Below are 27,643 nucleotides of genomic sequence, written 5' to 3'. Positions count from 1 at the left end.
AATTAATCACACAGCATATTTTGCCATGAACAGATCTATTTAAGAATGCAAAATCAATTTTTACAAGGGAGTGATCAGAAAGGATTTTTTGGCAATTCTATTTTAAGTAGAAAAAATTAATCTGAACATCTGCCTCCAACGTATTTATTATGTTTGATTCATCCCAGGAGAAATAACAGGCACTACCTTTATAAGTAATTCATAAAAATGTCAACAAATAAATAGCTAGAAGCCGAATGATGTGTGTGTGTGTGTGTGTGTGTGTGTGTGTGTGTGTGTGTGTATTTTCCTCTCCAGCCCTTGTTTCTAACCTCAGCTGTGTGCAGTATCGCCACTGCCTCATGAAGTGAGGATCACCACTGCTCCTCACCAATACTTCTCTGTAGGGACCCTTGTGACTTTGGTCTAATGAAGACACACAGCAGATGATGTGGGAAACTACATGGCCCACTAGCTGAGAATCATCTCCTCCTATCTGTTCTCTCAGGAGATCAAATATTTTTATTTACTTTTTCTTTTAAAAAGTTTTTATTGGTACGTTTTTGGTATACAATATAATGACATTCATCCCTGGAAATTTGTACCTTTACAGAATCTATCTTGGTTCTTGCTTTTTCCCCATTCCCCTGCCCTCCCTTCAAGGCTTCCATCCCTCCCTGTTTACACAGACTTTGTTTCCATTTTTTTCATTTCCTCATATTAATTCCATCCCCTTTTTTCCTTAGCCCTGTCCCTACCCCTTCCTTTTGAACCTTTTCTTCCTATTTCACATTATCTATTATAACTTTTGATCCTTATTTACACTTCTAGTTTTTCACACCAAAGAACTATTCAGTATTTACACGTGTGTCTTATTTACTTAACTTAAGCGTATCACCTCAATGTGTATCCATTTAACTACAAATGTCTCTAATTTCTCATTATTTATGGTTGAGTAGTACTCCAATTTATAAAACAAAACAAAAAAATTTTCTTTATCCAGTCTCGAGTTGATGGGAAATTGGGCTGTTTCCAAGTTTTAGCTATTACAAACTGTTCTACTATAAACATGGGTGCACATATATCTCTGTGGTATGATTCTTTTAATTCTTTGGGGAATAGGATAGCTGGGTCAAATGGAACCTCCAATCCTAGTTTTTTTAAGCATCTCCATACAGATTTCCACAGTGCCTGCACCAGTCTACACTCCTAACAAGAGTGGAGAAGGGTTCCTTTTTACAACAGTCCACTAACATTTGTTATTAGTTGATTTCATGATAGCAGCCATTCTTTCTGGGGTGAAATGGAATCTCAGCATTGTTTTCATTTGCATTTCTAGAATGATCAGTGATGCTGATCATTTTTTCATGTTTATTTGCTATGTCTACTTCTTTGTCTGAGAAATGTCTACTCATTTCAGATGCCCATTTTTGGATTGGGCCTTTAAATTTGGGAGGTCTGATTTTTTAAAATTCTTTATGTATTCTAGATAGTAGACCTTTGTCTGAGGAAAAGCTGGTAAAATTCTTTCCCACGTTGTGGGTTATCTCTTCACACTGTTGGTGGTTTTTCTTGCTGTGCAGAAGCTTTTTAATAAGAAGAAGTCCCACTTGTTGATCGTTTGTGCTAGTTCATGTGCAACTGAGGTTTTGTTCAAGAAATTTTTCCCTACATCAATGTCTTTAAGAGTTCTACCTAACCGCTCTTATAGCCAATATATTGTTTCTGTTTTAATATTTAGATATTTAAACCATTTCAATTTTAGTTTAGTGCATGGTGAGAGATGTAGGCCTAGTTTTAATCTTTGGCAAATTGAAACCCCATTTTTCCAGCACCATTTATTAAAGATGCTGTCTTTCCTGCTGTGAGGATATTTGTCTCCTTTGTCAAAGATGAGGTGGCTGAGTGTGTCTGGGATTGTTTCTGTATCTTCTAATCTGTTCCACTCATCCTTGGTTATTTTTCTTTGCCAGTACCATGCTGTTTTTTTTTTTTGTTTGTTTGTTTTAATCACAGGAGTTTTACAGTAAAGCTTTAAATTGGGGATTGTGATACCCCCTATCTTGTCTTTGTTACTAGTAATTGTTTTTGCTATTCTAGGTCTCTTCTTGCTCCAAATGAATTTTTTGATTGTTTTCTCAAGGTCTGTGAAGAGTGCTGCTGAAATTCCAATTGGGATTGCATTGAATCTATATTGCAGGTTTGGAAGTATGGCCATTATTTCTTTCTACCCAGGAGCAAGGGATGTCTTTCCATTTTCTGATATCCTGTTTGATTTCTGTTTTTTTTTTCAATGTGCTACAGTTTTGAGAGTAGAGGTCTTTGACTTCTTTAGTTAGGTTGATTCCTAGGTATTTCATTTTTTTGTATGCTATTGTGAAAGGAGTTGTTTCTGCACATACTCTTTCAGTGAGTATGTTTTTTGTGTATGGGAAAGCTATTGATTTTTGTGTGTTGATCTTGTATCCATGATAGAAACCCTACAAAAAATTGGAATAAATAGTGTTATCTCAACCTGATAAAAATCATCTATGAAAAACAAACAGCCAATGTTATACTAAATGGTCAAAAACTGAAATCTTTCGCTCTAAGATCAGGAACAAGACAAGATGTCCACTATTACCACTCCTGTTCAATACAGTTTTGTAAATATTAGCCACAGCAGTTAGACAAGAGAAAGGAATATAAATAGGAAATGAATAAGTTTAATTGTCATTATTTACAGATGACATTATATTCTATATAGAAGACCACAAGAACTCCACCAAAAGTCTTCTAGACTTAATGACCAAATTAAAACCTTTTTATTTTTCTCAACACTTTATTGATAAAAGCTGTATTAATCCCACCTTAGAATTCTTCTTTTTCATAGACACTCAATAAATAGCATTTATCGAACATTTACTGTGTGCTGAGCATTTCTCCACTCTGGTGTGACCAGCAGTGAACTAAAGAAATAGACCTTTGCATTCCAGAGAGAGAGAAGACAGGAAAAATGCATACTGAAAACATGAAGGATGATACAACATGTGTTGGAAAATGATATTACCATGGAAGTAATCAAACAGAAAGTTTATAGAATTACAGGTAAGTAATAAATGGATAGGGCTAGGAAAGGCCTTTCCCAGAAGATGACATTTTGTAATTTCTTTCCTCTTTTCCCATTCTATTTAAGAAATCCTTCCTCGATTTTGCAGGTAAATTATCCCACTTCATTCATATTTTTCTCTCCAAATCTTTCTTCACTTTGTCCCAAGTAATATCCCAGCATAGAATTCATCACTTTTAATAAGAAGGGCAATGAGATTACGGCTTTTAGACTTAAAGAGTGGGCTCAATATGTAGGAGAGTTTTGGGTGAAAATTCAGTAATTTTCTATCTTCTGGCTTCTCATTTTGCAGGGGGCTTTAAGAATCATGATTGTTGTATGTTATCAATGGATGTTGTTGTTTTTCTTGTTGCTGTTTCATAGCTTCCCTTAGTATAAAACTATCTTCAGTTGGATCCTTGACACTCCTGAAAGAAATCTGCTGTGCAAGTGGTCTTGAAATCCTTCACTGATTCTGCTAGAGGTTTACTCAGTTTCAGGACCTTCCAGGATTCCAATTTCAAAAGACTTCATATCAAATTTTTTGTTTTATTTTTTTCTACCCAGGACAGTCACATTTATACAGTTTCTGAAGATTTTTAACAGCTGGTCAGCTGCCTCAAACCCTTACAGTCCCACCCATAAGTGACTCTTGAACTTTCATTTCCTTGAATAGATAAAAACACAGTTGTGTTTGCTCCAATAAACAAGCATTTCTTAACTCTAGGGAAAATGCCATGTTAAGTGCTGTAATTTATTGAGTGTTGATTATGTGTCAGACACTTTTGTAAGCATGGAGGATACAGAAGTGAATAAAATAGACAAATCCTCCTTTATGGATCTCATTTTCCAGTGGGGAGCTGGCAATAATAAAAATGAAAATATACACAGCCTGTCAGACGTTACAAATGCTATAGAATGAAATGATGCAGAGGAGGGTAGGAGAGTGTTCACAAAGGTAAATACGGTAGTCAGAAAAATTCTCCGTGGAGGTGTCATTTTAGTAAAGACTGGAAGATGTGCTAGAGAGGGGAAGATAGAGGGGCCAGCAGGAAATACAAGCCGGCTTCTGGGACTTGGTTTGCTTACAGCTGAGATCATACAGAGTCTACAACAGTGGTGAGAGAAATGAAAGTCGATTCTCTTCCTTGACCAAAAGGACTTCATAGTCTCATTGGGGAGAGAAGGTTTATTCATGTGAACTCTTTGGAAATACATAAGTGAAGCTGAATTCTGTTGTGGGGTTCACAAACGTAAATTAATTTAGTGTTAAAATATTAAACAGCTACCCTCATCAGAGGGAACATTAACCGAATGACAGACTCATAACTCTTTAAATCAAAGCAAATCCCCACACTTACCACCACTCTTACTAAACATTTCCTCAGCACCTACTGTGTGGATTCTCTGGTACTGCTTATTGAGAAGAGGCAAAGCCATGGGTGTGAACTTCGTGTGGAAGGTTAAGATGCATTACCTGTCCTTTTCCGGGAATGCTCAGCATTACATCCATGCGGGACCTGAGAGATGCCCAAGGTGACTGCTAATGAGGAAGCTGACTGGAGTTGACTTGCACAAGGTCTGGGGCCAAAGGAGAATGAGCAAGTGGATTTTCACAGATACGTGGGCAAAGAAAAATGAGAAGTGTTTGGTTTTGATGTGTCAGTACTCCACTTAAATCTTTTTTAAAAATTCTTTTTATTGAGTTTATTGGTACAATCTAGGTAGACAATACAGTTACATTCATCATTGGGATTCTGTACCTTTACATAATAGGTCTTGATTCTCATTTTCTCCCCTTGTCCCTGCCCTCCCTTCACCCCCTCCTCCCCTCCCCATTTACAAACACTTTATTTCCATTTTTTAAGTTTCTCATATTTTTTTCCTCTCCCTTATTACCTTTCCCCCACCCTTCCCACTTGCCCTACACCTTTAGCCCTTTACTTCCTATATCACATTATTAATTATCTCATTAGGATCTTGTGTACTATTATAGTTTTTCACACCAGAAAAACTATTTGGTATTTCAGTTAAGAAATCTCGGTATGAACATTAAAAATAGGGAATCCTAACATAAAACTAAAAAGGAAAGTAAAAGAGAAAAGGCAATGATGTAAGATTAAAATAATCCTTAATTCTGAAGATGAAAATGGTCCCTGAACATATTTAAATTGCTTCTTGCTCTTGTAGTCTTATCTTATTCTTTTTTTTCATTATTTAGAGAATACTTTATTAGTTTCTGTAATCAAACCCACATAGATATGACCTTACATATTTAATACAGTGCGTTACCCCTGTACAAATGGAAAAAAAAGTTAACATTTCTAGACCAATATGGCTGTAAATTTCTGTACAATGCCAACTCAACACAGTAAATTGGGATAACTTTTCCCAAAGTTGACAGCACAGTTAAAGTTTCCAGTAATTCAAATTATATATATGTATATATGTATATATATATACATATATATATGTATTTATATAAAATGACCAATAATAGCAGTATGTTTTTAAATCTGTATGCAGCACAGGTGGTCAGAAAGGGCAACCCTGGCTTACTGATGACCCAGGGAGAGGCCAGTAATTTGGGGTCATAGGACACACCTCATTTTGACATTGTCCTCTTCTGTAATGTGGACAGCGATCATGCAAGTGGATTTCCCTTATTGGGCTTTGAAGAAAACAAATAAACAAGAAGGTTGTCATGGAAGGCAAATCATGGGAGGGGATTGGTGAGGCACCCTAAATATTCCTGAGCAGAACACTGGCATCACAGGGAGAAGCTGCCAGGAGACAGCATGTGTTTATAGGCACAAGCAAAAACCAAGGACGATCAGCAGAACAGATTAGCCTTATGAATGAGCTGCGGGAGATACTCACAGGCTAGTTATCTCTGGGGAAACCAGGATCAGGGGTGAGTATGTATTAGCTCAGTCCAGCTCTGCCTAAGGATTATGCAGTCACTTTTTACGGAAGTGAAATTGTCTTTTGAGTCTCTCTAACAAGTCATTGAAAACATTAGGTAGCAGAAGCAAGTGGTCAAAGAGATACATAAATTCAGTTCAGAGGAAGGGAAAGCATTGAATCAAGACTATGAATAAAGACTTCACCTGTGAGGTAGGCTTGTATCCACTACAAGGCAACTCCATCTCAACCGCAGAAGTTCTGTAGATAAGCAGTTATGAACTTTGAGCAGCATCATAATGAGCACAAGTCCTAAAGGCCCGGAAGCCAGAGTTAAGACTTACCCTTTTCCACTGTAGAAAAATTTATAGGCTATTTTTATACTTTTATAGAAACACTGGAATGTCATACCATTGTCAGAAACATCGTTACACCTACACACTTGTGGAAACATCTTTGAATATCAGTAAAAGTACATTATACTTAGAGTTATGGGATGTATCTTTTTATGTAGCAGTCCATCAAGGAGTAGAAATTTTTCTGTTTACACTTTTTAATACCTAATAATCTGATCATAGCAAAACATCTTTTGTTTTTCTTTCTCTAAAGTTTAAATACATCAGGCTACTATAACCATTACTACCTGGTAGCTTAACATTTAGAGTACTTAGGCTTAAAACACTTATGATAACAATTGCTCAATTGATAGCATAACACATAGAGAAATGCTGCAAGGCTTCAAAAGACAGGAGTCATGGACTCCAATGGAGAGAGTGGTTAAGGAAAGAGAGACTGCCTCCTCCCTGCACACATCCCCCTATTCCTATTATAGAGGCCGATGCTCTGTTTGTGTACAAGGCTGGGAAGCGAGGCACCATTTAGAATCAGACAAGCAAAGTACCCTCCGTAGTTGCAGTTCAGATGACCCAGTGGCGGTGTGGCATGCTTTATTCATTGCGGGGGTTGCAATCGCTTTGAACGGACTATGGGCAAGACATGAAGAGTACAACACTGCCTCCTAGTGGTAAGAGTTGAGAACTGAAATTTTATTTTACTGTTTCTTCCCAATAGTAAGGTCCACGATTCCCTGAACAATCTGCTGCTTACCAAAGTGAGGAACACAATGGAAAGAATTCACTGGATAAAATCCAGGCCCAAATAATCCTGTTTCTGTCTGACTTGCCTGTATAATGACAGCTGCATGGTCTGGGTCTGATCTAGCCTTTGGGACAGTGAATCACACATTTATTCAGTTCATAATTCAGTTTCTTTAGTGGTAAATTCAGTGTTTCATCTCTACTAAATATGTACATCATTGTTCAGTTAAGTGAGTGAACAGAGTCTCCTTGTCTGTGTCACATAGTTATGTGAATGGAGATCAAGTATAAGTGCGTGAAAACAATTTAAAAACAAAAAATTTTGATCAAATGTGTTAATATAGAGGAAAATGAAATATTTATCTGTCATCATCAAAATGCTTCTTTAATTCAATTCTGGGTTGAAAGGTTTTACTCATTCAATGATTACATATACATATACATTATATATAATAAAAGCAATTTACTTTCTATGCAATTATCTCTCTTCTAAATCCACTAATACAAGCCTCATCATGAAGAATATGCCTTATTGATGACTTTAAACTATGAAAATGTACACCTCTACTCTCATGATTCACCCACAAGTGCTTCAATGGTATAACCGAATTTCCACAACACCCACACAGCCGCCTCTGTACAATCACGATCATAAGCATGCGTGTGCTTGAGATAGCCAGAAATAGACAGCAGAGAATGTTACACCTAAGTCAGTGAAGGTGAAATTTCCCATTAGATGCCATCATCCTTTTGCTTTAAGCCACTTTCAAGGCATTAAATCCTCCAGGAAGAGATGATCGTATGTAACTAAGTAGACTGTCACATTTTTCACCACATTAGGATAAAATTTAGGTGGTGATACTTGGCTTCCAGTTATGTAACATGATTTGGTGGTGTCTCTTTTTCCACCACCATCGCCAGAAAAAAAATAGTCTCAGTAAAATAACATATTCAGAAACAAATAAAAAACAAATACATTTTTGTATACTGGGCTGGGAAGATGGGATATGAAGGAACATTTCCAATACAGGAAATGTTTACTTAAAGCAGGTTTTAAATTTTTGTTTTTTATAATGACCCTCAAGGTATTTAATATCTCATCTGGAAAATGCTGCCAATTATTTTAATTTCATAACGATGTGAAATAACAGAAGCAGAAGTAGAAGAGATGCTGAGACATTCCAAAATAGGCCCAAATTTGTGTGGAATTAACTTACAAAGTGCAGGATGTAGCACAGCCACCCCTGCCCAGGAGGGCCTTAAATATAGAGATATTAGGATGTGGGCAGATTGGCACAAACAGTGCTAACCTGTGGAAATTTTACACCAAGTTTTCTTCCTCTGCTCTACTCTGATTTTTTTTCTCTGTTCATCAACTTATTTCACTAGTCAGTAATTAAAGGAATGAGAAATTTTCAACTCTTCAGCCATTTTCTCTATTCTTAAAATCATGACGTTTGTACCTCCTTTATACACGTTTTATACCAGAGTCTGCCAAAAATACTATATCCATTTCAGAATAAAGAAAACTTTGTATAAATATTTTAATACTACATTTATTAAGACTTCGTGAAAATTCTAATGTACCTGTGGGCAAAGCAGTCAAATTACTGGGAGTCAGTGTCTGTTTGTATAAAAATATTTATACAAGTTTGCCTTTTCCTGAAAAGTGTATACATTTTTTGGTGGGCTTTGTAAATTTCAAAAGTTACCATTCAGAGTGTTCCTTATTGTGCTTAATTGAACATCTTAAAGTAAATCCTATATCATCAGGCATATGGGTTTATATCTGTATTTGTATTTTTCTGGCTCAATATTTTGCTTTTAAAGTTTTGATTTCTGTTTTTATAGGTATGGTATGCACATCATTCAGAAAGGCTAGTCCTAGGTCAGTGCAGTTGGAATGATGGGACTTCGACTTTGCCACATCATGAGATACCCACGCAATGCAACTTCATGTCCTGGTTCTGATTCCTGTTCTTGTGAACTTCTCCAGCTTCTGAGGATGGATTCATCGACAGACCAATTAATTTACTCACGTCCTGGGAGTGGGCATCTTCTACTCACATTCTGCCTAACTCAGCCTGCTGCAGACTCAACTTGCATACCAAGGACTTTTGGCCTAAGTCCTATGCTCCTTTGGGCTCTGACTCCAGCAAGCCCCTGTTTGGGTAGGGCTATTCCTGTCTCAGCTCTGATATGTTGTGCTGTCTGGGCTAAGCCAAGGGGCCAAAATAAGAGAGGCTTGGCAGCTGATAACATCCTCATTCTTTTCAGACTGTTTCTGACAGTGGTTAAAATAAACATAGCTCGATACTTACTCAGCAGGGAACAGAACAACAAATCTTAGACAAATATAAAGAGGACAAATGTGAAATACAGCATGTTAGATATTGTTATCAAATTTCTTACGAAAAAATTGGATTTTAGTCAAATAGGATACATCAGAGTCCCTGTTGTTGATAATGTTAGAAAGAAGCTTCTGACCTTGTGGACATGCAGAGGTCACTTGGAGGACTCTTGGCACAGAGAGGACTCTGGCTACTAGCAGTTTAATTTTTTAGACCTAGCAAGAGCAAACTTTGCCAGGCAAACTTTCTGAAAAAATGAGATTCTTATTTATAAATAAGGAATAGGAATAGAAGACATACTTTTCTGAGGACAACTCACATTTTCACTCCAGAAAGTCTTAGCCCAAATGCCCGAAATATCTAAAATTATTATACCTATTTAATGTCTCTGTGTCCTACTTATTCAAATCTATGCTCCCATACTGTTATTTTTTCCATTCCAATTATGGCATTCATCACACAGCTTTATAATATTTGTTTATGTACATTTACTGCTTCGAGATTGTTAGAACACTGTGCCTCAATGATCTTGGTCCCCTCAGCTGGCTTTTTGGATAGTGATGTACAAATATAGGCTAAACATCCCTAATCTGAACACCCAAAGTTTAAATTACTTCAAAATCCAAAAGAATGCTTTACCTGACTCCCCAGTGAATAATTCCACATTTGACTTCAAATGACAATGAAAATTTAGATACAACGAAAATACTGCATAAAATTACCATCAGTGTATGGGTATAAGATGTAACTGAAATGTAAATAAATTTCATATTGAGATCTGGATCCCATCCCCAAGAGATATCATTATTTATCATTATGTATGTGCAAATATTCTGGAAAAAATACAACCATTTCAGATGAGGGATAATCAACCTGTAGCAGACATCTAATGAATGCTCGGTGAATTAACAAGCATTTCACTTCTGAAACTGTTACTGGCATGGAAGCTTAGATACCACATTGCCAGGGAGTGAACTCACTCCTAGACCAACTGAATTACTAAGGAGAAACAGAGTTCAGCTTCTGCCTAGGATAAAGACAGCTTCAAGAAATGTCACTCCCACCTTAGGAATGAGAAAAGCCAGGTGATCTACAAAACTTTCTTTTCTTGCACACATCTCAAAGCTGAGGTTGTGAGGCCAACGGGTGGTCCCATCTCCGAAGGTTGGCAAGCCCTGAGGAGAAACAGGCAACACAGACGGCTTCGCCTTTGACTGAAAGAAAACGGCCAAACGTTCAATGAACTCTTTAAGTCCAAGAGCAAGTAAGTACATTGGACTGGTTACAGCAGTGAGGCACCTCAAAACCAAGGAGAATTTGCACTCTCAACAGCTTTCTATTCCCACTGCATGCTTGTAAACAAGAATTGAGGCACAGCAGGAAACCCTCCAGCCAGCACCCTCTGACACGGGTGCGTCGCTTCTGTCAGGAGGAGAAGGAGAAGATGTTTTCTCTGGGAGGAGGGGCTAGAAAGCACTACACAGGATCCATACCGGATACTAAACACAGGTCTGGTATTGTTGGGGAAAGGCTCTGGGAAGCTATTCAGGCAGCAACAGCAGCAGCCGAGGGAAATGACACACAACAGGTGTGCCTTTGTGGAAACCTTGCTGCCGCCTCATCTTCTGCGAACCCAAGCACAGGAGAAAGTGAAGACTGTCTGGCTGAATCCAGTGTCTCTATCACCAGCCTTGCCGAAACAGCTCCACTCCTCATTGCCTGCTGCTACTCCATCTAGGTCTCAATGGAGAGGCCCTGGCAGAGCATAGGCAGGAGGGAGTCTGGGAAGTCTAGATGATGATGATGATGATGACGACGACGAGGATGACGATGACATCATCATCACCACCATCGTCATCACCATCGTCATCATCACCACCATCGTCATCACCATGTCATCACCACCACCACCACCATCATCATCATCATCATCATCATCACCATCATCACCATCATCATCATCACCACCATCATCATCATCATCACTGTCACCATCATCACCATCATCATCATCATCATCATCACCATCGTCATCATCACCATCACCATCATCATCATCATCACCATCATCACCATCACCCCCACCATCATCATCATCATCATCTTGCCTTTTCTGTTTGTGGAGTGCAAGCAGGCAGTCTATTTAAATGTCTGCTTATACACAGTACAGAATATGATTCTATCAGTTGATTGGAATACAAGTTGAAAAGCCAGTCCTTGGGCCCGGGGATTTAGCTCAGTGCCAAGCGCAAGGACCCGAGTTCAATCCCTGGTACCAAAAAAGAAAAAAAAAAAAGAAAAGCCAGTCCGTATCGCCTACACTACCTATGACCCAACTAGACACCATTACATCAGACACCTCTTTATTTCCTGTAGGGGTCCAGAAGCCTTTAACAGAATTAAATATTCTGATGGTTTATTCTTTTTTGTTCAATGTCTCTCTCCACCTCATTCATTTATATGTTCCACCCATAGCTTGTTCTTTGTTCATCTTGTTCTTTGGGGTGTTCTTGTTATAAACCGGTATGTATCTTACAGATGGCGTTTGGTAAATACTATTAAAAAACAAGCAGTCTCTGGAAACTGGATGAGAACAAAACCAAAATTGCCCTTTCCATGGAAAAGTAGAGCCACATTTGCATTTAACTTTCAGAGATTCGTAGGAGGAAAGCACAAGAAAGAGATGGAGATGGTGTGTGTTCCAATTAACTTACTTAAAAAGCAGCAATTTTGATCACGGTGCTATCAGGATGCATGTATGTGACCTGGGCCGGGATTTAGCTCAGTGGTTCTGCCGCCTGCCTTATACATACAAGTTCCTGAGTTCGATGCCTGTTACAAAAAAAAAAAAATTAAAAAGATTTATGTGACTATCCTCACCTATCTTGAAAAGGACAAAAGGAGGAATTGGAGGAGAGTGGGAGGGGGTAATAAAATACTTTAAATGTTCAAAGTTTCTCTGCAGGTTTGAAACATGTCACTGGCAGGTTACTACCCTAAAAGAGCAAGCCATCAGGGAGCACCATATTTGGAAGTGTCCGGCAGCAACCACTCAGTGTATCTCCAGCAGGCATTTACACAAATTCCTGGAACCTGTGCCAGCTTGCCTTGCAAACTGAATCGCGGGCAACAGAAAAGGAAGAAAATAAGCCAAGGTCTTAGGGTGCATTTTTTTTTTCAGTTTCTTTTTAAATCTAAAAGGAGGCTAGAAGTTTAAAAAGGGATTCACAATAGTTGAATCATGGCCAGGAAGGGAGATTAGCAAGAAACATTCCATGAGCTGGGGGAATCTCCCTCGTTGAAGAGGAATTCAGTGCTTCTTCTGTGCTCAGCTTGCTAGTTCTGGTGGATTCACTCACCACGCAGCACAGGGACCCCGTGTCTTCCCTTTCCCTGCACCAGGAAGGGTTGAAATGGGATTCCTCATGAAGGCTCAGACTCGCAGATTCACCTGGGGCAGACGAGGTGGCCTCATTTCAGGCTGCTACTGAGGAGAAAAGAAGAAGTTTGCTTTGCTCTCCTCCTCCTGGCCTGTGAGAACTGTAATTCTGATGCCCAGAAAAAACTTGAAGTTGGCAGGTAGTTAAGCTCCTTTGAAGAGATTAATTTATCAGATTTCCATATTTCAAAGGCAGGCCAGAAATGAACGAATGGACCCCATACTCATAAAATTATTCTTAATCTCCCGGTACCAATCAGCTTTTTGTTTTCTTTTTTATCAGTGAGAATCCTCTTTATGACCTGCTTTCATATGGTATAAATTGACTAAGCTAATAACCTTTAGACTGGTCTTTTTCCAAATATAAAGCATGAAGATATTAATGGGGACGGGGAAGGATAATGAAAAGGTCCTTACATCCATCCACCTTTATATTGGAGATGATTCATAATAAGCACAATCTTTAAAAAATATATTTTTGGACACATTACTTTTTAGACATGGGTCTAAAAACTGTCCGTGTCTAAATTCCCCTATCTGCCTAAAGATGTATCCTCCAAAAGCAACTCCATTGTGTGGATCTGCTCTCTAGGACTCTTATTGGCCAGAGAGGATCAACTCACATCATTCAAGAGGATGCTGGTGGTGACTGTCATGAACTACCATCTATTCTCCTGAGGACCCATGCATCACTGCTCAAAGTCATCTGCTCTCCTCCTGGTTGCCCACCCCGCCTCCTCTCCCTCTGTGAAAAGGCCTTAGCAGCTTCTATGTGGGATTTAGAGAACTACTTCTTCCCAGCGATGTTCCTGGGCATGTCACAAACTTGCATTTCTGTCTCCTGCCAGTCTTTCTTCTGTCGGTGTATTTCATCCACTAAATTATCGAACCCTCAGAATGGAGGGGAAAGTCTTCTGTCCCTTGCAAGGATAAAATGGTTTCTTGCTTGGCATTATATGCTGTGAAATTTGGATTGATGTTTGTGGCTGTCTACATCAAGACAATAAGAACAAAGGCAGGGCTTTGGAGAAAGGCAGAGCGAGAGAGAAAGAGTAAGTAAAATAGGAAGAGAGAGAATAAGGCAGAGGAGCTGAGAGAGTTAGAGAGAGGGACAACTTCATGCTTTCATCAGGACTCCAATCCTGGGTGGCTAACCCGCCCTGTGACTGCGGCATTAATCCATGCTCAGGGGCCTTTTAGGTTTCCTGCCTCTCCAAGACACTGCACTGAGGATTGTTTCTAACATAAGAACTTCGGGAGACATATTCAAACCATATCACCAAACATCTCAAATATTGAGCATTTACTGAAGGGGAAGATTTTAAGTCAAATTGAACTAAATCTTGGTTTCTTACCTCACCCTGTCTCCAACTCCCACAGGATGACACTTGCCAGTTTCAGAGAAAATGAGGAGCTATGCTTTCTTTACACATCAAACTGCAGTGTGAGTGATTTTTCTACCCATTCACATAATTAAATATAGCCATTAATTATGTGTTTGATTTTTTAATGAGGTTTTACAGTGCGAGGCAAAAGGAGACTGTGAAATTACATGCGAGAACAAATTAATAACCAAGTCTTTTCTCAACAGGGTTCTTTCTAGCAGGGTGTGGTGGCCCATACCTGTAATCCCAGCACTCAGATTGCTGAGGGAATAAGATCACCAGGAGTCTGAAGCCAGCCTGGGCTACCTAGTGCATTCAAAATGAGAAAGAAAGAAAGGGAAAAAGAAAGAAAGCATGACAAAATGGATGAGAGGAAGGAAGGAAGGAAGGAAGGAAGGAAGGAAGGAAGGAAGGAAGGGGGAGGGAGGAAGAACGTTTTGTTGTTCTTGCTATTGCTCCATCCTAGAAAATGAGTAAGAAAACTTATTCTCTAAAGTAAGTCAGTCAGTGCATCAATGTCTTCCTTACCAATCTATCATTCCCTTCAGAAAGGCAGAGATTTGTCTCAATCCTGACTCCAAATCAAGTACAGTCTCAATTCAGAGTCTTGAGTTATTTTTATACATGATCTGAAATAACACTGCTTTGGAGAACAAGCCAACTTGTAGCTTTTCCTATTTAAGAAACCCAAGGCTTATATTAATCAACAGAAAAGTCAGCATTCAATTCATATCTGATCTGACTTATTTGCTGTGACTTACAGAATAATATAAAGTCTAGAAGTTATTTAATAAACCAAGAACAAAAAGTTCAAACAATTAACACACCGTACTGAAAACTGAGCCAGCTGTCTTAAACAAAGGCTCTTGTACTCTCTAAAGAATACATGTTGAAAAAAAGCAGAGGAAATTATTTTTCTCGAATAGGCAAAGAGAATGAGAGCATCTATCATTTCTTTTAAACAAAGTTTATTTTATTAACCAAAACTTTATCTGCGTATAAAGATGGCTATGTATGTATGTACAAGAGTTATTTTCCTGAGCATACAGATAAAATTCTTGATGCACATATGGATTATCAGTCTTTTTGTTATCAATATCTTTGTGGTACAACCCCCTCATCCCTATTCCTGGAGATAGAAAGATACTTCTAACTACACATGATGATTTTGGTAAAAATGTTTCTAGGTATTTTTCCTAATCAGCATTTAAACAGCTATCCATACACACTAGTAAAATTACATCATTATGAAACACTTTATTGGGTTAAAATTACTTTTATTTATAGCAGCCTTTCGATGAATAATTTATATGTATACAATTATGTTTCAAGATTTCAAGTCATATACTTGAGTAAATACCGAATAGTTTCTCTGCAACAAAAACTAAAAGTGTAAATAAAGGTTCAAATAGTATAAATGAGAGTGTGAAATAGGAAGAAAATGGCTAAAGGGGAAGTGGGAAGGGGAGGGGAAAGGAAATAAGGGAGAAGAAAAAATGTGAAAAAAGGAAAAAATGGAAACAAAGCCTTTGTAAATGGGGAAGGCGAAGGGAGAAGTGGGAAGGAGGGGAAAGGAAATAAGGGAGAAGAAAAAATGTGAAAAAAGGAAAAAATGGAAACAAAGCCTTTGTAAATGGGGAAGGCGAAGGGGTGAAGGGAGGACAGGGGGATGGGAAAAAATAAGAACCAAGGTCTGTCGTGTAAAGGTGCAAGACCCCAATGCTTTAAATGTACCAATAAACTTAATGGGGGAAATATTTCAGGTCATTATTGCTTCCAAATATAGATCCCCTGCTTTTGAACATATTCAATATCTGTTTTAGTGGGTCTGGTACAAGTTGGGAGAATTTTGTTACAGATAGTTAATATAAATCATGGGAAACAAATGTGGCTTTGAAGATAATCAGTTATTGAATGTAAAGGCTGAGAGTTTATGAGGTAGAACAGAGCAGTAGTCTCAAGGCTGTATTTTTATATGTATCAAAGACCATTGAAGTAGGGATCATCCTCAAAGAATAAAAGCTCATTTGTTTCTCATGTTTGATTCAAACTCCCTAACTATTCATGTCACCAATTCAGTTTTATTTTTGTAACCTTGCTACTCAGATTCAAATTTAATTTGAGAGCTGAGTGAATCCAAATTTGTCACTTCAATAAATATCTCAGTCAATTCATTTTAATGAGCCCAGATATAATGCACACAAGCCCAAAGATAAATGTGGAAAACAAAATACAAAACACTGGCCATTTAAATGACACAGCAGGAAGCTTTGGAGAGGAACGGAAAAGATTATATGACTGAATTAACTTGTAAGGGAAGGATTTGACCAAGGGCCCTGAATTCAGTTATTGGCAAAAAACTATTAATGAAGACAAGAAAACAGGATGAGGTAGGAGTGGGGGAGAGAATAGGAAAGAAAATACTAAAGGTAGGTGGATGAGATTAGGAAGCCCGCCGTTCATACGCTTATCCATTCATTGAGTAAATAGTGTTTATTTGTCATAGACATGGTGGAATGTTATATAGGACATGAAATACAGGGAGCAAAAGGAAAGAGAACACAGGTATAGCAGTTCCGGCCAAGAAATATAAATACTTAAACTGGGAAAGTGCCTCAAGAGATAATCTGGTTCAATTCATTTATTGCCCATAATTATGAACATAATTAAAAGATGTGCTCTTCTAGGAAAAGGGAGAGGTATTACGGCTCCCCTGGGAAGATAACGGGTAGAAGTAAGGTCCGGCACGTACTACGGGCCCACGCCTGAGCTTGGTGAAATGAGGGATTGTAAAGGACCCTGCTGTCAGATTGTCCACAGCGCAGCATGTTAGCTTTTAAGAACCTAGAAGACAAGAAGACCAACCAGATTTAAGATGTCATGGTTTTTATGTAGAATGTCTTACAAATATCTCATATATCCAGAGGCGGGCTTTTGGAAAGTACTTATGTCATGGGAGTGCTATACTCTTCAGTGATTAACCGATGCTAAATTCATAGCTGGATGTTTAAATGCAGCCCAAGTGAGGGAGGTACACCACTGAGGGTGTCACTGGAGGGCTTATCTCCGGCTCGGGCTCCTCCCTTTATCTCTCTGCTGTCTGGCTGCCGTGGGTGGAGCCACTTTCCTCCTCCAGGCACTTCCTCCATGTCATTTCTGCTTTGGAGCCAACTGACCATGGACTGAACCCCTGAAACTGTGAGTCAAAGTAAACCTTTCCCTTAAGTTGCTGATGTTAGATATTTTGTTCCAGCAACTGGAGAGCTGACTAATATATAACTCATAAACACTGATGTTATTCAAGTGTGTCCACAAAGGAAAACAGGCCCTGTGAATCCTTTAGCTATGCCTGTTTAACCAGCCGGGAAAACCTCCGCCTTTTCTATCCGTTCAGGAGAGCGAGCCCAAATCTTAAGGCATGGTGTAGGATGAAACAAGGAAAACGATCGTGGTGGTGGTGGGGGATATTGAGGTGGAAGGAGTGAGGTGGATGAAGAGAAAAGTCAAGTGTCTAAATATTTTGATTTTGACTTGTTAAGATTGGCTGGTTGGCTTATTAGGTCATCTAAAAATGACATTTTTATTTTGTTGCTACAGTATCTGAAATTTGGGGACTGAAATCCAAGAGAAAGATCACTTTGCGCCATCTAGTGTTGTATATTGAAATAACACAGATCTCTGCTCCATCTAGTGTTGCATCTGGAAATGACACACTACTTTTTGGCGCAAAACCCGAAAAATCTGCAGCACTACATAAGCAGAAATTGAATAAAAAATATGGCAAAAGCCAATCTCTATGGTTGCATAACTGTGACAAATTGTTCCAAAGCAAAAGTTTATGCATGGTGTCTTCTGCATGACCAGTGAGGAAGCCCTTCAATCTAGGGCAAGGCAGCAATTATATCCAATTGTGGCATGAAAGTTCGTGAGTAGGTCATACTTTCAGTTTCCAGAACAATGAAAATGAACAGCTTGGAATGTGACCTTGATGCGTTAACTTCAGCATTGGCTCATTTGACGATAATATGCAGACTATAGATGTTTCTGGAGAAAAGGGGGAAAGAAAGAAAGGAAAAGAAGAAAGCAAAGAAGCTAGGAAGAGTATAACACATTTTATCATATCTGGTGAAAATGAGGGAATAAGTTAAATAAAATATGTTGCCATACATTTATTTTATTAAAATAAGTATATTGATGACTTCATTAAATAAAGTAAAATTATCACTGAAGTCAATAATGTGATTATTATTTCCTGTATGTCAGATGCATAATAACATGATTTCATTTAATCCTCATGATCAATAATTCTTTTTTTCCTTTTTGCTGAGTTTGTTGGTACATTCTATGTATACAATACAGTTACATTCATTACTGGGATCTTGTACCTTCACATGACAGGTCTTGGTTCTCATTTTTTCCCCTTGTCCCTGCCCTCCCTTCACTCCCTCTTCCCATCCCCATTTACAAACACTTTGTTTCCATTTTCAATAATTCTTTTAGGTAGATCACTAAGTCTATTGTTCATATGTAGTGCTGGGGATTTAGCTCAGTGGTTCTGCCACCTGCCTTGCAAGTGCAAGGTCCCAAGTTTGATCCCCAGTACCACCTGTAAAAAAATCTATTGTTTGTATATGGAGAGCTTTGTGACCTGACAGGGTCACACATAGTAATTAAATGATTGAACTGTGAGACTCTTCTACAATCAGACAAGTTTCTGATTCTAAAACTACATTTTCTTGCTGTGCTGTTGTTGCATTTTCTATCAGAAACGCTTTCAATTCATGACCTCACAAACCTGGAACCCCCTCTTTAAATCTATGACCCTTAATCTGTTTCCTATCTTTTATAGTAGAGTAATATTTTACTACATCAGAAGGTAATCATTCAGTGTTTCAAAATGTACAGCGTGGCTGAAATAATCCTTTTTTATTTTTTTTCCTTTTTATTGAGTCTATTGGTACAGTCTAGGTCTACAATACAGTTACATTCATTACTGGGATCCTATACCTTCATATGACAGGTCTTGTTCTCATTTTTCCCCTTGTCCCTGCCCTCCCTTCACCCCCTCTTCCCCTCCCCATTTACAAACACTTTATTTCTATTTTTTTCATTTTCTCATATTTTTTCTTTTCCCTTATTCCCTTTCCCCTACTCTTCCCACTTTCCCTACACCTTTAGCCCTTTTCTTCCTATTTCACACTCTTAATTATCCCATTAGGATCTTGTGTACTATTATAGTTTGAAATCATCCTTTTAAACTTGAAACACACAGAAGTTGTAAGGCAAAAAAAGAGAAACCTAGCTTCAAGTAGCATTTTCAAATCCAAGGATGCAGGTCTCATGTATTGATACAGCTTTTCATACCAGGACCAAACATTACCAGCACATCAATCACATGAGATACCGCAAAGTGAGTCTTTTCTGAGGAAAACTTAACTCACTGTCCTAATTAAGAAGCATCAGAGTCACATCCTCAACACAAAAAGAATTATAGAGTTTGTTCTTCCTTAGCTAATAATATAATTCCTTGGAATTAATGCTGTAATCTGTGTTTCCCATTAACCCATGCCAAAAAACTTCCAAAACATAAACCAAAACTCTCTAGTTACATTTATTTTAAAATTTTTCTTTCTTTTCTTGTTTCTTTTGGTGGGAGCAGAGGGGTGCTAGGGATTGATCCTAGGGGTTCATGCATGCTAGCTGTATAGTCTATAACTGAGCTATATTCCCAGAATCTTTTATTATTTTGTTTTCAGACAGAATCTCACTAAGTTTCCCAGTCTGGTCTCACATTTGTAATCTTTCTGCTCATCCCTCTAAGTAGCTGAGATTACAGTCATTTTCTGCCATGCACAATATCTATTATACATTTTGGTTCTTATTTACACTTTCAGTTTTTCACACCAGAGAAACAATATGATATTTACACATATGTGTCCAATTCACTTCACTTGGGAGTATGGTCTCTAGGTGCATCCATTTAGCCATAAATATCTCTAGTTTATCCTTCTGGTGGCCGAGTAGCATGCCATGGTATAAAAACACCATATCTTGTTTATCCATTCATCAGCTGATGAGCAATTCTGCTATTTCCGAGATTTATCTATTACAAACTGCTGCTATGAACATGGGTTTGCATATATCACTGTGGTATGATGCTAATAATTCTTTCAGGAAAATACCAAGAAGGTGGGTAGCAGGGTCAAATGGGGCCTCTAATCCTAGTTTTTTGAGATATCTCCATACTGACTTCCACAGTAGTTGCGCTGGTCTACATTCCTAGAAAGAGTGGAGAAGGCTTCCTTTTTCCCCACAAGCACACCAGCATTTGTTATTGGTTGATTTCTTGATAGTAGCCATACTTTTTTTCTGGAGTGAAATGGAATTTCAGAGTTGTTTTAATTTGCATTTCATGAATGACTAGTGATGTTGAACATTCTTTCATATATTTATTTGCTGTTTCTATTTCTTCATCTGAGAAATGTGTATTCATCTCAGATGCTCATTTTGGATCAGGTCTTTAAATTTAGGGGGTTTTATTTTTTTCAGTTCTTTATATATTCTAGATATCAGTCTTTTGTCTGAGGAACAGATGGCAGAATTGTTTTTTCCTAGTCTGTTGGTTGTCTTTTTATTCTTGGTATTTTTTTTTTCTGGGCAAAAGCTCTTTAGTAAGATGAAATCTTATTTATTTCTTAATTTTCTGCCCTCCTTTCAACCCCCATTCGTAAAGACTTTGTTTCCATTTTTTCATTTTCTCATATTCATTCCATTCCCTTCTTTCCTTTCCCCTACCCCTCCCACTTCCCCTTTGCCCATTTCTTCCTATTTCACCTTATCTATTGTACATTATGATCCTTATTTACACTTTCAGTTTCTCACCCCAAAGAAACTATTCATTACTTACAAATGTGTGTCCTATTTACTTCATTTAAGAGTATCACCACAATGTGCATCCATTTAGCTATACATGTCTCTAATTTCTTATTCTTTATGGCTGAGTAGTACTCTATTTCATAAAAAAAGAAAAAAATCACATTTTCTTTATCCAGTCTCTAGCTGATGGGCAATTGAGCTATTTCCAAGTTTTAGTCATTACAAACTGTGAACATATATCTCTGTGGTATGGTTCTTTTAATTCTTTGGGGAAGATACCCAGAGGGGAACATTTGAGTCAAATGGTACCTCCAATCCTAGTTTTTTGAGGTATCTCCATACATATTTCTACAGTGCCTGCATGAGTCTACCCTCCCACCAACAGTGGAGGAGGGTTCCTTTTCTCTCAGCATCCTCCATTTGTTGTTGGATGCTTCCATTCTTTCTGAGGTGAGGTGGAATCTCAGACTTGTTTCATCCTCATCTCTCATATGACTAGTGATGTTGAACATTTTTTGTATGTTTATTTGCTATTTCTGCTTCTTTGAGAAATATCTGTTCATTTTAGATGCCCATTTTTGGTTTGGATCTTTAATTTTGGGAGGTCTGATTTTTTTTAAAGTTCTTTATAAATTCTAGATAATAGACCTTTGTCTGAGGAACAGCTGGTAAATTTTTTTCCCGCAGTATGAGTTGTCTCTTCACACTGTTGGTTGTTTCTCTTGCAATGTAGAGGCTTTTTAATAAGAAGACATCCTACTTGTTGACTTTTTGTGTTAGATCATGTGCAACTGAGGTTTTGTTCATGAAATTTTTCCCTACACCAAAGTATTCAACAATTCTACTTCCAGCTGGTTTACTGTTTCTGCTTTAATATTTAGCTCTTTGATTCATTTTGATTTTAGTTTAGTGCATGGTGAGAAGTATAGGTCTAGTTTTAATCTTAAGCAAATTGAAACCCAGTTTTTCCAGCACCATTTATTAAATAAGCTATCTTTCCTCCAGTGAGGATGTTTGGCTCCTTTGTTGAAGATGAAGCAGCTTAGTCTGTCTGGAATTGTTTCTGTATCTTCTAGTCTGTTCAATTGATCCTTAGGTCTGTTTCTTTGCCAGTACCATGCTTTTTTTTTTTTTTAATCATAGAAGCTTTGTAGTGTGGGTTCAAGTTGGGAATTGTTATTCCCCCTACCTTCTCTTTATTGCCTAGAATTGCTTTTACTATTCTAGGTTTCTCCTTCTTCCAACTAAATTTTTTTATTGTTTTCTCAAGGTTTGTGAAGTATGCTGCTGAAATTTCTTTGGGATGGCATTGAATCTATATAGCAGTTTTGGAAATATGGCCATTTTCACTATATTGTTTCTTCCTACCCATGAGTAAGGGATATCTTTCCATTTTCTGATATCCTGTTTGATTTATTTTTTTCATAGTGCTATAGTTTTTAGAGCAGAGGTCTTTGATTTCTTTCTTTAGGTTGATTCCTAGGAACTTCAATATTTTGGATGCTATTGTGAAGGATGGTGTTTCTCCAGTTCCTCTTTCAGTGCTATGAATTTCCCTCATAAGACAGCTTTCACTGTGTCCTATAGATTTTGATATGCTGTATTGACATTGTCATTTAATTGTAGGAACTATCTGATTTCTTTAATTTCCTTTGTGACCCATTGGTTATTCAGAAGTGCATTGCTCAATTATCATTTGTTTATGAAATTCTTAATGTTTCTTTTGCTATTGATCTCCAATTTCATTGCACTATGGTCTGATAATATACAGGTGGCAACTTCCATTCTTTGCACTTATATAAACCTGTTATATAAGAGATTATGTGGTCTATTTTGGAGAATGACCTGTGTGCAGCTGAAAAGAATGTATATTCGGATTTTGTAGGGTGGGACACTCTGTAAACATCTGTTAAGTTCATTTGTTCAAGAGTTTGAGCTCTAATATTTCATTGTTTATGTTCTATCTAGTTGATCTATCTATTTGTGACAGTGGGGTATTGAGGTTTAACCACTACTATTGTATTAGTGCTTATTTGATTTTCCATGTCCATTAGTATTTGTTTTATATAATTGGCACACTAGTGTTTGGTGCATATATGTTTATGATTGTCATCTCTTCCTCTTGGATTGTTCCCTTTACAAGGATGTAGCTACCTTCTTTGTTTTAATCGGTGTTGGTTTAAAACCCACTCGATCTGCAAATAGGGTAGCTACTCCTGCCTTTTTTCAGGTTCCTGTTGCATGAAGTATTTTTTTTTAACCCTTTAACTTTCAGTCTATGAGTTTTGTTTTTAATTGTGTTTCTTGCATGCAGAATATTATTGAATCTTGCCTCTCGATCCATCTGCCAGTCTATTTCTTTTGATTGGTGAATTGAAACCATTAACATAGATGGTTATAAATGATACATATTACATATTGACTTATCCTTTTTTTTTTTTTTTTTTTTTTTTTTGGTACCAGGGATTGAACTCAGGTCCTTGCGCTTGTAAGGCAGGCCACCAAACCGCTGAGCTAAATCCCCGGCCCTTGACTTATCCTTATCATGACTTTTTCTTTTTGTTTGATTCTCCCCCTTTGCCTTTAATTTATTGTTCTGCTGGACTTCCTGGGTTGTGATCCTCCTTCTCTTTTCCTGGGACACTGTTTAAAATTTTTTGGAGTGGTGGTTTGGTTTTCATGAATTTCATCAGGTGCTCTTTGTCACAAAAGTATCTTATTTCTCCATAAATTTTGAAAGATGGTTTTGAGGGGACATCAGTGTGAGTTGGAGGCTGTTTTCCTTTAGGGCTTAAAATACAACACTTCAAGATCTTCTTGCCTTGAGGGTTTGTATTGAGAAGTCTCCTGTGATTCTGATGGGCTTTCCTTTGTATGTGATTTTTTTCTTTTTTCTAACTGTAGAATTTTGTTCTTCTGTTAGATTTCTGGAATCTTAACTATTACATGCCTATGTGTAGATTTTTTTCAATCACAGCTAGTTGGAGTCCTATATGCCTCATTTATCTGTATGTCAATTTCTTTGCCCCTACTTGGGAAGTATTTTGCCATTACTTCTGTGAACACATTTTTTATGTCATCTGCACTCTCTCCCGATTCTTCATTGACTCTGATCAGCCTTATGTTATTCTTCTTTGCATCATCTAGCAGCTGCTGGTTTGATTTCTCATGGTCCCTTACTATTTTTAAGACATTTTTCTTTTCCTGGTCACTAATTGCAATCCTATCTTCTGTATCTAAAATTCTGTCATCACATTGGCTCATTCTGCTGCATACAATTTCAATGGAGTTTTTAATCTCCTGGAAATCTGCAACTGTTTTATGGATTCCATTTGCTTCACATTTTGGGATTCCATCATGTTCCTCACCTCCTCTATTTTTTATCTGTATTTGCTCTGGAGGTATTAATCGTGTTTGCACTATGGACACAGTCTCTGTTATCTGAAAGATTATTTCTGATTTCATTTTTTCTAGATCCTCTTTTGTTCCCAGTTAGGGGAGTCCCAGTGATTGAGCCTGAGATTGTTCCATCTTGTTACTCTTTTGGCACCTTAGGTGATCTGGAAGTCTGATTTTGAGACTTTATGTGTCTTCTCATTTCAACAGATGCAGCCTGCTGCACCTTTGTTGAGGAAACGTTTTGCTCACCCAGTGATCTTCAATTCTCAGCAAGACACTGAGCAGCCTTTTCTCTGCTGCTCACCACTGTACCAATTGCTGGGTTCAGAGAGGCTGCCTTCTGGATCCTTGTGCTGTCCTTTTGTCTGCACAGGCTTCTGGCTGGGACCTGTGCCCAAAGATACCTAGATGGTATCTAAATGACCTCTGGCTAGGGTCTGCCCTCCTACATAGCTGTTGTCTGTGAGGGCCTTTGGCTGGGGGCTGTTCATCCCCATTGCTGGTGTCCAGTCAGGCTTCTGTCTGTGGTCTGCAAACATTTACCAATGGTATCAGTGTGGGCCTCTGGCTGTTGCTTATGTGCCTACACAGATTTTTTCCAGGCAGGTCTTTGGCTGGGGCCTGTGGGCTGGGATCAGGTGGGACCCTGGCTGGACCTGCCTACAGCTGTACCACTTTGATCCACGCAGGGTTCTTGCTGGGATCTGAGTGCACTTCACTCTACTTGTATTTTTTAAAAAATATTAGCTTTATCACTAGTATTGATTGTTCTCTAGGCAATGTGTTTTCCTCAGAGGGGTTCTCTAGGTATAGCTGATTCTTGGTCTTTGTGCCTATCCCAAGATCCTATTTTCCCAATTTATGAGAAAGTCATATCTATTTGGTCGCTATCTATTTGGTTCAACAGCCCATTCTTTGGTGCTGGACTTTGGTGAAAATTATGACCCTAGATAATCATGGTCTTGCCATACAAGGGTGAACAACTGATTACAACAGGTATGACATCCTGGCTAATGTAATATATTTAGCAATAACAATATCATCAAGCACAGCTTAGATACTGACAAACTGAGGTAACTGCTACTTTGATGCTATTAACCATAGGAACAAGATCTATGGTTATATAATAATCCAATATAAACCAAGAATGCATATGCAGTGAATTTCCCCTTGGTACAGTGATTTTACCCTGTGAGCTGGAAATTTAAATGGGATAGGGGAAAAAAACAGAGTGATAACCTAAGAGAAATATAGTAGAAGCAAAGCTGAAAGGCAAAAAATGATCAGTCAAGCTTTGGGAGACTGGAGAATAGGACAAGAGAGAAAGAATAGAGAAAGCAAAAGAATACCATAGCAAACAAGAAAGACTGGTGACAACGTTTATTCACATGAAAATACTAAAAAAAAAAAAGAGTTGAGGACAGAAACAGGTCAAGCAAAACAATACAAACAATAAAATTCAAAACCTAAACAGCCTCCCCCAAAAAGCTGACAGAGAAAGTAAAATGAAACAAACTAATAAACAAAGAGAGAAAGAAGAAAAAAATTTCTCTGATGCCCACAGTTTTGTGGCAATGTTCAAGTCAGAGCCCAAATCTGCTGGGTAGCCCTGCCAAGTTTGCAATAGGATTAGTATTAAGTATGGGGCTGATCTTGGCCTGTGGATATGGGTGCTGAATCCAGTCTTTAGCCAGTAGATTTCTGGATGGCCCACCTGTCTCTCCTTACTCTGTTTGTCACTGCATTACTCTCCCAGTTGCTGTGGTGCCCTCAGACAGAGACAGCCTGAGGCTCCTTCCAGTCCCTTGTACAGTTGGCCCCTCTCGGACCTCTCACAGCCTCTTGTATCCATACACACTGCTGGACCCTCTCATGCACTGCTGTCAGGGTGCTGACTCCCCATCCTTGTCATGCCACCATGGTCCAATGCTGTTTGAGCTGTGTTTGTGCTGATTTTGTTTGAGTAGCTCCAACATAGCTCCTCCTCTATTCAGCCATGTTCATCTAGATATTATTCTTTTATCAGATATTTTATTATCTTATCAGATATTTTGCAATTATTTTTTCCCATTCTTTGGGTTGCCTTTTGATTCTTTTGATATAATGTCTTTTGATGCACAAAAGCTTTAATATTAGTGAAAGTCAACATATACAAATATACTTTTTCTTTTGTTTTTTTTTCTTTTCTACCTTGTGCTTTTCCTATCACATCCAAGAAATAATTGGCAAGTTAAATGTCATGAAGATTTCCTCTTTGAAGAGTTGTATAGTTTTACCTCTCATGTTTGGGGATAGAGTTATTTTGAGTTATGTTTTTCATAACCTAAGGTTGGTATGCAACTTTTCTCTTTGCACGTGGGTACACTACTTTTTCAACACCACTGACAGAAAAACTGTCCTTCCACTTGATGTTTTTGGCATTTTTGTCAACAGTCATCTAAATATGTATGGTAGTGTTTATTTCTAGACTTTCTAGAAATAATCATGAATCTCCATTTCTGTCTTTATGACAGTAAAACTACTTTTATTACTATTGTTTTATAGTAAGTTTTGAAATCATGAAATGTGAGTCCACCAACTTTGAGCTTTTGAAAAATTGATTTGGCTTTTGGGAATCTTGAAATTCCATGTGAATTTTGGGATGAGTTTTTCTATTTTCATTTGATGTTTCCAAAATGTAAATTAGATTTTGATAAAATTTGCATTGAATCTGTAAACCAGTTTGAGTAGTGTTGTCACATTGACATAAGTCTTCTGATATCTGAAAACAGGGTATCTTTCCATTTAGTTATGTTTTCTTTAATTCCTATAAGCAATTTTTTAGTTTTTGGTTTCACTTTTTTTTTTTTTTTTTGTACGGGGGATTGAACTCAGGTCCTTTCAATTGTTAGGCAGGTGGAGGCACCACTAGACTAAATTCCTGGCCCTTAGTTTTTGGTATATAAGGCTTTCATGTCTTATGTTAAGTTTATCACCAAGTAATTTATCCTTTTTTATTATAAATATAATTATTTGCTTAATTTTGATTTTTCTGTAATTATTAGTATATAAAACACAAGTGATTTTTAATGTGCAGTCTTTAGATCTTGTAATTTTGCTGAGTTCTTTCTTTATCAGTCAAACAG

The sequence above is a fragment of the Fukomys damarensis genome, unplaced genomic scaffold, assembly GCF_012274545.1.
Source record: "Fukomys damarensis isolate Sample0158 unplaced genomic scaffold, DMR_v1.0_HiC HiC_scaffold_18, whole genome shotgun sequence".
NCBI lineage: Eukaryota > Metazoa > Chordata > Mammalia > Rodentia > Bathyergidae > Fukomys > Fukomys damarensis.
This window is presented reverse-complemented; position numbering follows the sequence as displayed.